The sequence below is a fragment of the Meriones unguiculatus genome, chromosome 14 (assembly GCF_030254825.1).
Source record: "Meriones unguiculatus strain TT.TT164.6M chromosome 14, Bangor_MerUng_6.1, whole genome shotgun sequence".
Taxonomy (NCBI): domain Eukaryota; kingdom Metazoa; phylum Chordata; class Mammalia; order Rodentia; family Muridae; genus Meriones; species Meriones unguiculatus.
The window spans coordinates 2,443,405-2,457,932 of NC_083361.1; the positions used below are offsets into that span (position 1 = coordinate 2,443,405).

Consider the following 14,528-nt stretch of genomic DNA (forward strand, 5'->3'; position numbering starts at 1 on the left):
TAAAATGATGAAACTGGAGTCACACATAAACAGTGGCACATGAAATGGTGATATAGCAAAGTAAGCAGAGAAAATGTTGATTTGGAATGAAAAATATATTTTAATTCTCAGTAGAAACTATTTGATGGATATTTTCCCTATTAGTTTTGGCATCAACTTCCAGTGCAATAAAAGTCCTTTACTATGAATAAGTTTGTAGTTATTTCAATATTATCTTGTTTTTCCCTCTTGTATTTCAAGAAAATTGCTGTCCTTACTCCACTCTATGGGGTTGTTAAATTATGCTTCCGTTAGCACCTCACCTCATAAGGTTGTGTTGTTTGAGGAACTAAAATGCCTTGGAGACAGGTTTACAAATGATAGTAGCCAAATCACGTTTGCCGGATCGTCCCGGCGTGGATACTCAACTTGAGGTTATCCCTGCAGACAGGTGTCTTTCACATACGTGTGATGCTCTCGGCATCCATCTGAGCCGCTCTTGAATAATTTACGTTCATGGCTTTCAGTTTCAATTGGATTTTATCACCCTAATGACTTGAGACATGGTTATGGTTAACAATAATACAGAACTGACCTTTTCAGAATGATCCACTTTTTCATTGGATTCACCAGCAAGACTTGCAATTGAAATTGTCAGCAACAAAAATATGTGCTGCAGCAGCTGCTGAGTTTCACTCTATTACTATTTTTATTACACTAGACAAATATTTAAGTAGTTAAGAACAAGAACAAAGCCATGCATAGAAACATGTTATTGTGTTCATATGAAAAACACGTACAAATTATTATTCTTTAAAAAAAGTCTATGGAAAAACCTTATATAAAATTGAATGATGTGGCAGCTTCTGAGTCTGCTGGGATATAGTAAGAATATAAGGGAATTTGGAATTTTATGAAGTTGGAAGAAGTCACCCACAGCCTCAATTCTAAAATGTGCTTCCCTATGGGACTTAAATTATGTATCACAAAGTAGTTAGGCCAATGCTAGGTTTCTATGTATTATGAGGAGGAGAAAAGAAAGGTGAATGGAAAGAGGCCTCGGTAAAGGAGGAGAAAGAGCCCATAACAGCAAGCTGCAGCTGCGGACACTGATAAAGAAGATACACATTTCTTTCTGACTTGATTTAGAAGTTGAATGTCTTTTATCATATAAAACACCACAATATTCTTTTGAAACTGCTCATTTTGTTTCATAAACTGGTTAAAATGCATAAAATATTTTGACTGTTATTACTAGTATTTTGAACTCATACTTATTTCAGTTGCAGATATTGCAAAAGATCTGTTATTAATCCACTTTAATATTTGAGATATCAAGGATGTATTGCTCACAAATGCGAACACCTCTTATTTTAAAGTCTGAGATAACGCAATTCAATAGTTTTAGAGAATACTCCTACTTTGTTCATATATTTTACCCTATGTTTTTTTTTCTTATCAGTTACATTTTATTAACTCTGTATCCCAGCTGTATCTCAAGTGGTATCTTAAAGCTGGCCTGGCAGTTAGTGCCAGAACAGATGTCAATGCGCAGTCAACAGCTGTGCATGAAACCAGCTGGCGGCAGTCTGTCTACCTGCCTGCCTGTCTGTCTGATTCTGTGTCTCTATCTAAGTGAGTGTCTCTCTCTGTCCCTCTGTCTCAAATATATGGCACCCCACTGTTTCTGTACACCTAGTTGAATTGCATAATTTAGCTATGGTGACTACCCAGCACTGTCTTAATGTCGGAAAGCCTCTTAGAACTTAAGTGTCCAAAGTCCATTAATAATGAACAGCTGCCTCCAGCTGACATCACCCAAAAGCTTAAATATCTACAGATGTAACTCCAACCTAGATGTCAATCAGAGACCCCAAACCTGCATGTGTCCCCAAGTCCACGTCACTTCAAGTCTTCAACAAGCCCCACACAACAAGCCCCCACACTTAATCTGTAAGAGAGCTATGTCTAAGCCCCTGGACAGCTGACACAAATGCCCCTTGCCTTAAGACAGACACCACATCTGCTGGGTTATGTCCAGTGTCAGCCTTTCTGGGTTCTTTTTTCCCTTCCCACCCTCAGCTTTACAAGATGTTTTCTACTGTGATGAAGTAGAAAAATACTGTGCCGGGGCCACAGCATCAGGCCTTCAAGGAGCTGCAGGGGCTGGAGGACTTCATAACCAAGAAGGTGGAGCAGAACCAGTGCACCCTGGATCCCAATTCCCCTCGGAACTTCATTGACTCCTTCCTTATCCGCATGCTGGAGGTGAACCCAGGAGCTAGGGAACACGAGGAGAGGTGCAAAGCCAGGCAGGCTGGACTCAGGCTGGAGGGGGAGGGGTGTACAGAGGACCACACAACCCCCTCAATTACAATGCTCACATACCATTCAGCCTCACTGTTCCAGCTGCTCCGCCCTCATTCTCAGGAGGATAGACAAACTGGGGAACTAGGCAGTAGATGGGGCTGCTGTGTGCCAGGCACTGTGTTAACAGCTCAGTGATATCCACTTATGGCTGCTGTTTTACAAACAAGAAGCTTTTACAAAACAAGCAGCCCAGCTGTAGCCCCCTCCTTCATCACCTCCCAATCCTACTATCCCTCCCTCTACTCCTCCTATGTCCCTTCTCCAGTCCACTGACAGGGGAGGTCCTCTTCCCTAGCCTATCAGGCTTCATCAGAACAGGCTGCATTCCTTCCTCTGTGGCCCGATAAGGCTGCCCCACCAAAGGGGAGGTAATCAAAGATCAGGCCACTGAGTTCATGTCACAGACAGTCCCTGTTGCCATTACTAGGAAACCCACTTGGAGACTGAGCTGCCATGGGCTACATCTGTGCAGTGATTCTAGGTCATCTCCATGCATGGTCCTTGGTTGGAGTATGAGTCTCAGAAAAGAACCCTGTCCCCAGATTTTTTGGTTCTGTTGCCTCCTTGTAAAGCTCCTGTGACCTCCAGGTCTTCCTATCTCCCCCTTCTTTCTTAAGATTCTCTGCACTCTGTGCTGACCTGAAACTTGCTGTGTAGGCCAAGCTAGTCTCAAGCCTGTGTTGGTCCTCCTGAGTCTGCTTTTTGAAGGCTGAGACAGAACTTTACATAGTCTGACATGCAAAGACTTGAGGGATGAGATTCCTCTAGAAAATATTAAGGTCTATAATTAAGAAATAGAATCCTGTTGTCTAAAATTCATAGTCTATGGGCTGGAGAGATGGCTCAGTAGTTAAGAGTACAGGACTGCTCTCCCCATATAGGAAAAGTATAGGGGCTCAATCCAAGCACCCACACAGCATCTCACAACCATGCAATTCTAGTCTCAGTAGATCTGACTCCCTTTTCTGGCCTCTGTAGCTACTGAACACACATAGCACTCTGACATACTGCAGACAAAACACTTAAGACATAAAAATAATTCTTAAAAAACTGTGACTGTCTTACAAAAACTGTCTCTAGTTTTCACTGACTTCTTCTAGTATGACGTCTCTGTTGATGTTTCTAAAGTCTTTCTCCAGCCTTCCTTTCCTAAGTGTTTCTACCTTTTAAAAACTAGCAGCTAAGCTGGTCATTGAAGATGAGTCAATTGAATCATGATTGGCAGAAGTGTGTTTAGGGCCATCCAAAGGTCTGTGTCGTAGGTGGTTATTAATATTGCACTGGAGGCCATCCAAAGGTCTGTGTCATAGGTGGTTATTAATATTTACTATTGATTTATCTTCTGGTAATGCTTGCTGTTAGTCTTAAACAGCTGTATAACCAAATCACCACACAGTCTCTGTGTGGTTTTTAATTAACCTAGAACACAATGCTGGGTAATATTTACTCCCTCCTAAACCTCCAAGCCCTCAGTTTCTTAACATTTAGATTTCCCACATTATACTTGCTTTTTGTGAAATCTTAGGTCTGGTTCATGCTCCATGTCCTCCGAGCTCTCTCCTCCAGCTCTGCTCTTCTCCCTCTTCCCTAACCCCTTCTCCTCCCACCCTTTCCTGTTCTCTGGCTCCTCCCATTGCACAACATTGTATCTAGTTGCTTTATTTTGTCCTTTTTGCACAAGAGTTGAGAAAGGAAGCTTATAATGAGTATCACAATGCAATATCCAGATTGAAACCAGAGCGTTGGGGGTGGGGAAATCAGCATTTGAATTACCAAGGGTAAGGCATATACATTTTAAAAAAACATTATACCAACAGGTCTGGAACTTTTCAGAACTTGACATAGCCAGGATTCACCTTCTTATCTTAGCTCTGGGCCAAGGGGAAGTGAACTCAAGGTGGGGAGCAGAGATACAAGGACACCAAGAGTGTAAGGAATGGATTGGCCTTGAATACTTCCCTCCCTTCAGGAGAAGAAAAACCCCAATACAGAGTTTTCCATGAAAAAAGTGGTCCTGACCACACTGAACATCTTCTTTGCAGGCACAGAGACAGTCAGCACTGAGAGACCAAAAGACAAAGTAGCAGCAATCATTAAGACCTAGAGGAGGTGCGGTATAGAAGTTAGCAATGCCCTGAGGGGAGAGCTACCTCGCTGTGTTCTTTCCCCACCCACTAGAGATACGGTTGCTAGGAAACTGGACCCTCCCCCTAGGGAGGGACACCTAGTCATGGTCAATGGTCTGGGAACCTTCCTATAGCCCAGCGATTCAAAGTGTAGCATTTTGACCAATAGATGCCTGCCAGGCAGAAATTGCCCCTGCCTTGGGCATGCTGGGATGGACCAGAATCTATATATCACACAACTAACCTGGGGGCGGCACGCTCAGCTCCCACGGCTTTGGCGGTGGGGCTGTGTAGGCCCAAGCTGCAGCTTGTAATTTACAATAAAAAGACCCTCATGTGTTTTGCAACGGAGTCAATTCCTGTAGATCTTCTGGGGGCTTGCGAACTGGGTATAACATTTGGAGGTTCCACCGAGAATCCAGGGCCCCCAAAGACCTCAGGACTGATCCTGAGGGTCTCATAACAGCTGATAAGTGTCGTGTCTGTGTCTCAGTCGCCGTCATTGTCACTTTGTGTGGTGTGCAGTGTTCCCGTTGGCGCCTATCTTCTGAATTCTGTTCTGCCTCGAGGCATCTGTATGAGTGACTAAATGTGATTTGGACAGACGTGTCAAACAATCACAGTCACTGAAGTTGGGAGAGACGTCCCCCAACTTCATCAGTCTCTGGAGGTGGTCTAGAACCACCCACCACTCAGGCTTCTGTGGCAGAGGAGCCAGAGCGGGAATCTGAAGGTCTGTTTTTACAGTACCTTACCCAGGAAGGGACTTGGGCCCATCCTGGAGGAATTTCTGTAAGGCCTATGTTCGGCCTGCCTGAGAAGAGTCAGTTTTGGTCCTGGGAAATTTGGCCAGCTGGTGGGTGTTTTTTTGTCTCAATGTCTCTGTGCAGTATTTGTTTGTGTCCACCTTCTGTTTTCTGTTCTGAAAGGCCTCACGAAACTTGTTTAAAATGTGTGCCTATGTGTTTATTAGATCTGTAAACGCATATGTATAGGTTACCACGTGGTATGAAGTGCCTGTCTCGCTGCCATCTTGACTTTACCATGTGATTTATGTGACGGCCATCTTGGTATGGGGAAAAAAAAATAAAACCTTGGTCAAATAATTTTCATTTCCTTTTTTTTTTTTTTTTCAATGCAGTTTATTCAGGAACCTTGAACAATCCTCGGACCCTGGGGAAAGCCAGCCCACAGCTTAAATAGCCTCTGGGTAGCCAACCCAGGCGTGCCACGGGGGCAATGCAGATAGGTCCACATACATGGAAGCAAGCCAGATCCTCAGCCTTAGCCAAATGTGGAGTTGTTCGTGACAGAGAGCACTCACCATCGGGAAGGTGGAAGGCGGAAACCAGCTCCATCTTTAAGGCATAGCATTCCGCAGCTCTCTACAGTTCCCCCTTTTTGTTTTAGACGCATCAGGCAAGAGTAGAGGTCTGATCTCTGATATTAGAAATAAATTGGGACCAATGTTCATTTAGGTGTCATCCACCCAAAGAGCATCAGACCCGTCTGATACCTTTTTCTCAGAAGTGGGACCTGGGGCATCAACCCGCATGCAATCAGACATGTTCTTCTCTGGGTCGAAAGCTGCTGACCCTGAGTGCAGTGCTTAGCCTCGCATCCTGAGCGTATCATTTTAGCTTTTTATGGTATCCAACCATGCTTGGGGAGACCATGAGAATTTTTCCTGTGCTGCAAATCTGTCTAAACAATTGTCAATTTTAGGTAATTGGACTGGAGAATTCGATACTACGATGGAGCAGCTGAGAGTGGCCATTGTCACAGTAAATTCTACCAGAGTGGACGCAGGACTAGCCACAGGATTATCAACATGGATTGCTGCAGCCATGAATCATCTGAAGGAATGGGCGGGCATGGGAGTGTTAACAGGCCTTCTGGTGTTGGTCTCCTTGGTTTGCCTGTGGTATATATGCAAGATTAGAGTCTCACAACAGTGTGATGCAACCATGATCATTCAGGCCTTTACAGCAATTTTCATTTTCTTCTAGGTTAAAAGGATGAGTTATTTTAAATTGATATTGGTTTTAGAAATTAAATTGTTTGTACTGGTAAATTCTGGTTTTAAAATCTGGTTTTGATTTTAAAGATAATGGTTATGCCTTGTGACTTCTCTCCTACAAAAGGGGTACTTTATTTTGATATTACAAAAACGGGTTTTAAAATTGTTTAAATGTTTAAGGCTATAAAATGTTTAAAGTTTATCAGGCATTTGGGTATGACAATAATCTTGGGTATTTATTTTATCAATTTTACTAAATGAAACCCTGCCGTATTGTTTGTGCTAATTGAGAAAACTGCAGTCTTTTAAAATGTATCTTGTGGAGAGTTTTTTGTTGGTTAAGCTGCTTGTTTATGGAAAAACATGTTTCTACCCTGTTCTTTACCTTGAGACAAAGAAAAGAGAAAGTTTCACCAAGTTCCTTAAAACTTGTTCTAAGTTCCTTAGAGTTTATGTGACCTTGGACCATCTTATCTGCTACAGGGAAGTAATTTTAGAAAAAAAAAAATTTGGCAGTTTCAGAACTCCTCTTTGTAATAATGTAACTTGTTTTTGCTTTGCCTATAAAAAAAAATTATAAACGCTGGGCTCCAACAGGATCATGTCAGAATGGAAAAAATTTTAATGAGAGTTTTTGTGTTGTCTGAAAAGCAAGAGAGAAAGCAAAAAAGTAAAAATGTCTGATTAAGCAAAAAAAAGGAAGCTAGGAACCTGAAGGTATATAGGATGTTTCAGAAGGTTAGTAAATGTGTTATAAAAAGCCAGAGAGTTAATATAATTTAAAAAAGAACTGTATTTAAATGTTATAATCATTTAAAGGCTGGTGATTCCTCATTGAAAAATGTTTTCTTATGCTCTTTTAAGGGGAAAGAATTCTGGCTGATAGGTTTGGTGTGGCCAGAATAATTAATATAGTTTAAAATGGTTCTGTACTGTTCTGTTATACAGTTGGTTCTAAAACTTATTTGATCACTAAGAACTTTTGGTTGTGGGGGATTGTAAATGCTCCACAATGGTTGCTGTATCATCAGCAACACCTAATGGCTATGTTTGGTATTGTCAGTTGCAGCCTGTGCTAACACGTGGCTAGATGCCATGATGGTTCAGCAATAAAGAGGGTGGAGCTATGTATTTGCCACTATTTTGTTTAGGTATCTCAGTTATGTTCAGTCATCTGATTAGTGCTAAATGCAAAGCTTTTTACTGTTCAATTTTAATGCAAGTGGTAGGAGCAGCAAGATTTGCTAGCCTCTCTATGAACTCTATCAGATTAAAAGGTTTGCTTTGATTTTAGTTCAGAAAGAGCAGATTTAAAGTCATGCTACTGCAGTTGAGCCTTACCTAGTCTCTTTGTTCAGGTTTTTTTTTAAGGTTAAGCCGAGGATGGATAACTATAAAGTTTGCCTATTTGTCTTAAAATATATACTTCTAGCACATGCATCTCAGAAATATGCTAGAATTAGAGATAATAGCATTCTGTTTTATAGGACACAGTGTAGAGCAGATGATAAAAACAAAGAGTAACTCAGACATGCTAACCCTCAAGTTTGTCAGAGATCTCATGAACATGGCGTTTTAACTGTGTAAGCTTATTGTGACAGAAAGTCCCGAAATCCTGGCAGTAGCTCCCCCAAGGTCTCCGAGAAGATTTGGGCACAATGAATGACAGATGACTGCGACTCTGGAGTGTGGTATGCTAACCACTGGGCAATACTGCCTCAACTGGCCCACTGCTAGGGCCCAGCCAAAACTGTGGGCACCTGGAGTCAATGTTTCACGTTGCTAAGGGCGAGGTGAGGCCATTCTCTCGTTTCTTTCTCCACAGAAACAGTATCTCATCTTATGTGCCTGGCAAAAATGCCTCTGTTCAGGATGCCGTGAGACACAGGAGCCAGGGACACTGCCTAGGTAATGGACTAACTAGTCATCCCTGTCATTTTGATTGGCACATGGAGTGGTATATTTATTTAGCTTATAATTTATCCTTCTCAGGTCTCTGAACACCTTGATGGCTATACTAAGCTTATGGTAGCTTTGCAGCTAGAGAGAAGACAATTAGATCGACTCATTGATCAGTTCATTAGCTAGAACTACTGGATACTAGATCTCTTATTTAGAATGGAAAACAGGTTCGCCTTGCTCACAGGACTCACGTTAGTTGCCTGTGTCTTAAGATAAATAAATGGAGCCTATGTAGGGTCTGAGGATACAGGAGTTTAGATCATAAAATCTAGAGAGTGTTATTTGGTCTGAGAAAATTTTTCAGGGTTGATAAATGCAAAAGATTGGAGAGTCTAAGTAGGTTTTTTAAGGTATATAATTATAAGTTATAAAGAGATAAAAAATATTTTAAAGCAGATTAAAAATAAGAGATACTTTATATTTCTCCCCCCCCCCCCTTTGCTACTGTTGTGCTTATGTTATAAGATTTCAAAAGTTCAGAGTTTTGGCATTGATCAATAGAGTTCTGATAAGTTAATAGAACACTGACTGCTTATTATTCAGTCACCAGGTTGAGATTTTAATTTCCTTTGTTGGCTTCTGGAGATAGAATTAAAGGTGCTTCTCGTTAAGTTAAAAACATCTGTTTAATATATATATCTGACCCAAAAGTCATAGCTTTTACTATTCTTAATATCTGCCATTTCTGGAGTAGATTTTGACACAGAAATATCTTAAATCTATTCCTTCTAGTTGCTTTGTTAAAGAAAAGTCCACGCATCCAGGGTTTAATACTAAAGCCACTGATATATTTCTGCCTAACTTTTCAGTGTAAACATAAAAATGGGAGCTAAAAGTAGATGCTAAATGTATAAAAAATGGCCAAGCTCCATTCGTGGCTAATTACCAACAGCTATACCCACAAAAAAAAATGTTACTGTAGACACACTTAAGTTGTGTATAAAGGTTATAAAACAAACAGCTAACTGATACTCATTCAGTGGGATGCAGTTTTACCTGTTACTCTCAAAATACTTGATTTGCTGATATGTTACATTTCTGAGTATTTAAAATTATGTATTTCCTTTTGTGTACTAAAAAATTTCATATGAGTTTCAGGATGTGACCTGGATCTGGCATAGCTCAAAAGGATGGCAGATGAGATTTTCCCTGATCTTTCCCATTTAATAGACAATTTTTAACTTCTGTCTCCAGTCTGAATTTGTCTCAGCAGATTTTCACCTGTTTAACTCTGTTCTGGCATCAGCTGTGGACTGCAAGCTGAGATCTGGACTTTCTGAAAACTGACATGATTGCTCCCTGCCTCTTCGGGTGGATCAACTAACCAGATGCTTGGGACTGCCCTATTGCCCAGCCTTTGACTGGCATTTCAGCCTCTGTAGCCCCTGATGCCTACGGTCCAACGGTCAGCATCAAAGAAGCTCCAGAAGATGGATCTTTGCCCAAATTCCCCCTAGCAGGCTGAAATGCTAAGTCAAAATGGGCTCCCTGGCATTAGCTATTATCTTTGGCATCTCCTTAGCTGAAATGAAAACTAATATTGCAGCAACTGGGCTAAAAGCCTAGAGAGACCCGAGAGAAAAAGAATAATAGTTCTCCTTGGCTTACTACCCCTATATCCACCCTAAAGGGACCACTACTCATTTTAATTTTTATCTTTGGGCCTTGTATTTTCAATTACTTAATGGCTTTCATTAAAAAAAAATGCTTAAGAGCATTACACTAAAGGTATTCAGATCCCATTATAAAAAGATAAATCTATAAGATACAAGGGGTCATATCTGGAAGACCCAAGATTGGGTCTTCAAATGATCATGGGAAAGGGGGAAATGAGAGACCAAAAGACAAAGTAGCAGCAATCATTAAGACCTAGAGGAGGTGCGGTATAGAAGTTAGTAAATGCCCTGAGGGGAGAGCTACCTCGCTACGTTCTTTCCCCACTCACTAGAGATACGGTTGCTAGGAAACTGGACCCTCCCCCTAGGGAAGGACACCTAGTCATGGTCAATGGTCTGGGAACCTTCCTATAGCCCAGCGATTCAAAGTGTAGCATTTTGACCAATAGATGCCTGCCAGGCAGAAATTGCCCCTGCCTTGGGCATGCTGGGATGGACCACAATCTATATATCACACAACTAACCTGGGGGTGGCACGCTCAGCTCCCACCGCCTTGGCGGTGGGGCTGTGTAGGCCCAAGTTGCAGCTTGTAATTTACAATAAAAAGACCCTCATGTGTTTTGCAATGGAGTCGATTCCTATAGATCTTTTGGGGGCTCGAGAACTGGGTATAACAAGCACCACCCTGTGCTACCACTTTCTGTTGCTCATGAAACACCCGGATGTTGAGGGTAAGGCTGCAATGGACAGGAAGTGGCCAGTGGGGTAGATTCTCAAGTCTAATCTGCCACAATGTTCCCTACTGCTCTCAAGAAACCAGACTCTTAGATACTCGCTCTGCAGAGGCAGAGACATGGCTGGTGGGCACCAGTCTCTAGTTGATGAACCAATTGTTGTGTTGCTAGCTGACCTTCAAAGATGCTACTTTCCTGTCCCCTCTGTTGCTTGCTTAAATCTACTTTCTTGCAAATTCCATGTAATTTTGGTATGACCCTGTTAACAGGAAGCTCCTCCAACAAAGCCAATGGCTTGTATGTAGTGAAAATGATTGACAATGTCACACACTGTTTCATGGCCTCCATCTGCTTTCATGTTTTTGAACCCTCTCCCCTACTATGAGGTTTTTGTACACCTCTAAATACATCCCTCTTCTTCTCAGCCAAGGTCCATGAGGAGATTGACCGAGTGATTGGCAGGAATAAGCAGCCCTAGTATGAGGACCGCCTGAAGATGCCCTACACCGAAGCTGTGATCCATGAGATCCAGAGATTCAGAGACACCACCCCCATAGCCATGACTCGCAGGGTCACAAAGGATACCAAGTTTCGGGATTTTCTCCTGCCCAAGGTGCTGACTCACCCAGCCCTCTTCTTGTGTCTCACAAACCTCCTCCTAGCCCCTCTCTCCCTTTCTCAGTGACTGGCTTTCACTGCCACCACACCCCTCTCTCCTCCTACTTAGAGACTCTTATATATTGGCTTTTCCCAGAGTTTCTGACTCAAGCCTTTCAACTCCATACCTCTCAATCATTAAATCTCAAGAAATACAAACTTAATTTACCTAGATCTCCTTTGTTAGGGACAGGTGTCGCATGTATACCCATATGCATAAATTCAGTACCACCCAAAACCTGACTTGAGAGACATGAAGTACTCAACTCTGATCCTTCCACCCCAGAACATTGACCCTATGTTACTCACTCATCCTGACTCCTAGAACACAAGTCCCACATCCCCTGTATCTCCTGTCTCAAGGATAACCTCACATACCTCAGAGTTCCTCTCTAAGAGGCACCACAACTCACATGTTACCATTATCTTTAACTGGGCTACCCTAATACCCTTCTATCCCCTATAGGCCAGGACACTCATCCAAACCTAACATACCAAATCTCCTTCCTCATTGACAGGGAACTGAAGTGATACCCATGCTGGGCTCTGTACTGAAAGACCCCAAGTTTTTCTCCAACCCCAGAGATTTCAACCCAAATCACTTCCTGGATGGCGAGGCAGTTTAACAAGAGTGATGCATTTGTGCCCTTTACAATTGGTAAGAAGCCACTGTTTATGCCAGGCTACTGCCCACAGCAACAAAGATAGCTCATCCATAGCTGCCTTTGGTGCAACCATGTACTCTCTTCATCTTGGAATATTCTCTTGGATCTAACCCTCAGCCAACCAGCTGCAGCTGCCAGAATTCCCAAGCACAATGTATCTGAACCCTGGAGATGTGATGGTCAAACTTTAGTGACAGATGAAGGGGAAGTGAAAGCTCAAACTAAGGCAGAGGTCTTTCTCAGGTCACACAACCAGTTCTTAGAAAGGATGAGGCTGCATGGCAGAGCACCTTTCCCCATCTCTGTAGGGAAAGGAATCCACACTTCTCATTGTTACAGCCTGACATAAATCAACCCACATCAATAAGGGGGAAACTGAGGTAAAGATAGTAGCTCTTTCCTTAAGGGTCTCAGTCCCACCACCCATGAAGAATGCAGCCAGAGATTTGCTATTGGGGTGACAGCAAGAACAGACTTTACCTTCCCCTGTCTCCTCTCTAGGAAAACGGGACTGTTTTGGAGAAGGACTGGCTAGAATGGAGCTCTTTCTCTTCCTTACCAACATCATGCAGAACCTCTGCTTCAGATCCCCACAGGCGCCCCAGGAATTGACGTGTCTCCTAGACTTGTGGGCTCAGCTAGGATCCCACCAAACTACACAATGACTTTCTTGCCCTGCTGAGCTAGGGATGGATGAGGGTAAAGAGAAGGACTGAGACGAGGCTAGCTGGGGTGGGAGGATGTCTTAGAAGGGGCCAGATGGACAGGAAAGTCAGTGGACACAGAATAGACTTACTGAAAACAGACTGCCTTGCTGAAGGTAGAGCAAGAGAAGGGGGAAAATTATACTATGTTGTGAATAATAAAAATATAAGCAGGGATTATTTATGGAATAAGTACCTCTGTCAAGTTTATGCTAACGAGTCTTGTGATCTCACTTAGGACTCAGAAATGCACGGGCAGGGGTAGAGAGTTCAAGAACATTTTATCAGTGAGTCCCACTCCTGCCCTTATAATGTTTCCTTCGTCTAAGTTTACTGAAGTCTCACAGAATCCAAGAGCTCAGGAAGGCTTGGATGAAGATCTGTGTGAACTGGCCTTGGGCATATTTTCAAACATCACCACAGCTCAGCTAAAACAACAACAGCTTGGTCTACTGCCACATCCTAGAGCTATTTCCAGAGGTTTGGGTGGACAGCTGAGCAGGCTTCATTGATTGCCTGCCCACACTCCAATCTACTTACAGAGAAAACTCAGGGTCAGCATATTGACATGAGTGTGTGCTGACTCATGGAGGTGTGTGTAAGTGTGTGGCAGGGTTTCCTTAGGATACGAGTTGGTTTCCAAAGGCCTAATGTTTGCTCACAAATCTAGGATCAGAGCCAGTTAAGAGGCTGAAAAGCATATGCCCCCGTGTACTGGTATAAACCTGCAAGCAGATGCCTGAGTGAGGCACAGTGTCAGCGGCAATGGATACTTCAGCCCCGCATCTTTTCAGGTTCTTATTTTTAGGACATATCAGACAGACCCAGAAGGAAGGGAGATATGTGAAAGCATGGAGACAGCATCTTTGGGAACTGCATTGCAAGCCCTTCCCGGTGGAAAACTTCATCTCTACAAGCTGCAGCTTCTTCCTGGGAGAATGATGAGAGAAAGATGGGAATGAGGTGGGGTAGGGAAGGCAATGGCCCAGTTGGGAAGGTGCATGCCAAGCAATCATGAGGACCTGAGTTTAGATCCCAGCACTCATCAAAAGGCAGGCCTGATGGCACATGCTTGTCCCCCTAATGCTGGGAGGGAGTTGAAGGACCTTGCACTTCACTTAGGCCCATAGAGAACCTGTCTCAAAAAACAAAGTGGAGAGAGGCTCAGTGACAAGTCACAATTCTGCATCCTGGGAACACATAGCTCCAGATGGTCACAGAGGACAGTTATGGGAAGGAAGAGTGGACACAAACCTGCTCAGTGTGACCATTGGCTGTGGGAGGCATTGTGTTCAATGGCTTCCATTTCTGTGATAAGGAGCAATACTTGTCTCCTAAGACCAAGCATGAGGCATGTCTGGACATGGCCAGGGATTGTTCAGTTCATGTGACCCACACAGCACCAAACTCAGCAGTCTGTTTCTGCCCTCCACTCTGAGCTATTCTGGAATATGTCATAGTCTCATTAGTTTTTATTGTCAAGGCCTCTCCTTTGGGAAGTAGAGAAAAGAGAGACTTTTTTTCCAAGGGTTGTATGGAGGTTCTCCCTCTTTATCTTCCTGACTCACTGCAGCTGAGTGCAGGCAGCTCTTCTTCTTGATGGTTAGACAATAATTAAGAAAGGAAGCTTGTACATTATATACACAAAGAGGGAGACACAGAAGAGGAGAGGAGATTAGTAAGTATGGGAAGGG

General features: G+C 42.9%; 1 pseudogene; it reads left to right on the top strand.

Moving 5' to 3' along the window:
* Window positions 1–356: 356 nt before the first annotated feature.
* Window positions 357–12,359, top strand: LOC110542621 (cytochrome P450 2A5-like; annotated as a pseudogene).
* The last annotated feature ends 2,169 nt before the right edge of the window (window positions 12,360–14,528 follow it).